The following is a 2,500-nucleotide window of genomic DNA, read 5'->3' on the forward strand; positions in this document are numbered from 1 at the left end:
CAGAAAGTGACGTCAGAAAATTTTTCTGAGGTGCCAATTTTGACACGTCAGAAAATTCTGACGTGCCAATTTTAACACGTCAGAAAATTCTGACGTGTTACATTTGACATGTCAGAAATTTTTCGTTTTTGACACCCCAAATGTTAACGCCCCACACACGTCAAAAAAGCCTCGTTAGGAAGGTTTTTTGACGTGTCAAACCACCTGACACGTCAGAAAACCCATGTCAACAAAAAATTAGTTTTTTGTAGTGTACCATCATTCATTATGCCATACATCATTATTGGCTCTGATTCAATTACTTGTTAGGAAGATACATAAATATATTGGAGAACCTTTTAGTAATATTATAATATGTTAAATTATTACTAAAGTAAAAAAGAAGAAAAAAAGAAGAAGAAGGGTTATGAGTTTTGGCTTAATTATTTAGTTATATTACTTGCACTGCTAAAATCTACCCTAGATTAGCCTTAGCCTTAACCGTTTAACACATACAAATATAGAATAAAAATTTGCTACAAATTGATTTGTAGCTAAATCATACAAACTCATCTATTAAAATGACATGTACAAGCCTCTCTTATCCGAACAATTGGCATTGTATGGAGCCTCTCTACACAATTCGTAGCTCATCCAAGGCAAGAGGGCCTCTCCACCAGCAAATGTTAGGAAATTAATCTTATTTCCCAAGATCCGTGAGATGCGAAAAATAAGAAGAATGCAGAATAACAAAGATAAGCAATCACACACGACATAAAGATTTAAGTGGTTCGGCTTAACAAGCCTACATCCACTGGCGAAGACGACTCGGAGAAAATTCACTATCAAAAGATGAGTACAAGAGAGTAACAAAGCGAGAAAACCACTCAAACCCAAAGCTCCAAATACACCAAATTCTCACTTTACCCAAAGGAGAATAATAACAAAAAAGGGGAAAAACACTCTCTTTCTTGCTTTCACTTTTTCTCTCTATTGTTGGCTCACCAAAACACAAAGCAAATATTACTTTGGTTTTTCTCTCTCTACGTTTATGTGCTGTGGACACCCCTTTTTATAGGACATAAAAGTTGGCTAAGCAAAGCTCCTCCAATTCCAAATCGTAGAAGGACTTCAAGTCCAAATCATGCTCTTAAAAGGAAAACCAATTCCAAGAGCAACTAGGAATACAAAACGTGAGCCAAAAGGATCCTCTTTAATGATGCTGGGTCCCACCAACTTTATGGTGAAAGACACAAAAACGCCAACAATCTCCCACTTGACTTGAATCCCATCAAGTTGCAACAAAGTGAATCTCCTCCAGATGTCTCCTCCACCTATCTTCAAGCTCGAAGACCAATTGAAGCTGCGCACAGCTTCAGTTTCTCAATAGTCACACCTTTTGTCAACATGTCTGCTGGATTCTCAGTTCCACGAATCTTCTCAAGTAACAATTGTCCATTTTCAAGAAGAGATCGAATGAAGTGATACCTCAACTGTATATGCTTTGTTCTTGAATGATACGCTGGGTTCTTCGCAAGAAAAATGGCACTCTGACTATCACTGTGTAGAACGCCCTTCTCATTCTTCTTTCCCAACTCATCCAAAAAACCTTGTAGCCAAACCATTTCATTTCCAGCTTCTGTCACGGCCACACACTCCGCCTCTGTAGTGGAAAGGGCTACAATTTTCTGTAATTTTGAGGTCCAACACACAGCAGTACCTCCTAGAGTATATACAAACCTTGTAGTACTTTTCCTGCTATCAACATCACCTGCTAGATTAGCATCCACGTAGCCCTGCAGCTTTAATTCTGCACTTGTGAATCAAAGGGACATATCTGAAGTTCCTCTCAGATATCGTAAAATCCACTTGACTGCTTCCCAATGCTGCTTCCTTGGATTACTTATGTACCTGCTCACAACTCCCACTGCATGTGCAATATCCGGTCTAGTACAGACCATTGCATACATCAGACTTCCGATAGTTGAGGCATAAGGTACCTTGCTCATGTATGCTTTCTCTTGATCCGTTTTCAGTGACTGATCCTTGGTTAGTCTGAAGTGACTCCCCAATGGTGTGCTCACTGACGTAGCTTCATCCATACTAAATCTGCTGAGAATCTTCTTCACATACTCTGTATGTGAAATCTTCAATGTACTATTGGCCCTGTCCCTGATGATTCTCATCCCAAGGATTTGTTTAGCAGCACCCAAATCCTTCATTGCAAACTGCTTTGACAGCTGGTTCTTCAACTTGTTGATGTCTTTCATACTGGCGCCTGCAATGAGCATATCATCTACGTACAGAAGTAGAATAATGTAAGAGTTCTTAAGACTCTTGACATAGCAGCAATGATCTGCATTGCATCTCGTGAATCCAGTACTGCACATGAAACTGTCAAACTTTTTGTACCATTGTCTTGGAGCTTGTTTCATGCCATACAAGCTTTTTCTCAGTTTTCACACTAAACTCTCCTTCCCTTGCACTGTGAATCCCTGTGGCTGTTGCATATAAATTTCTT

Source organism: Corylus avellana, chromosome 5 (assembly GCF_965113065.1).
Source record: "Corylus avellana chromosome 5, dhCorAvel1.hap1.2, whole genome shotgun sequence".
NCBI classification, from domain to species: Eukaryota; Viridiplantae; Streptophyta; class Magnoliopsida; order Fagales; family Betulaceae; genus Corylus; species Corylus avellana.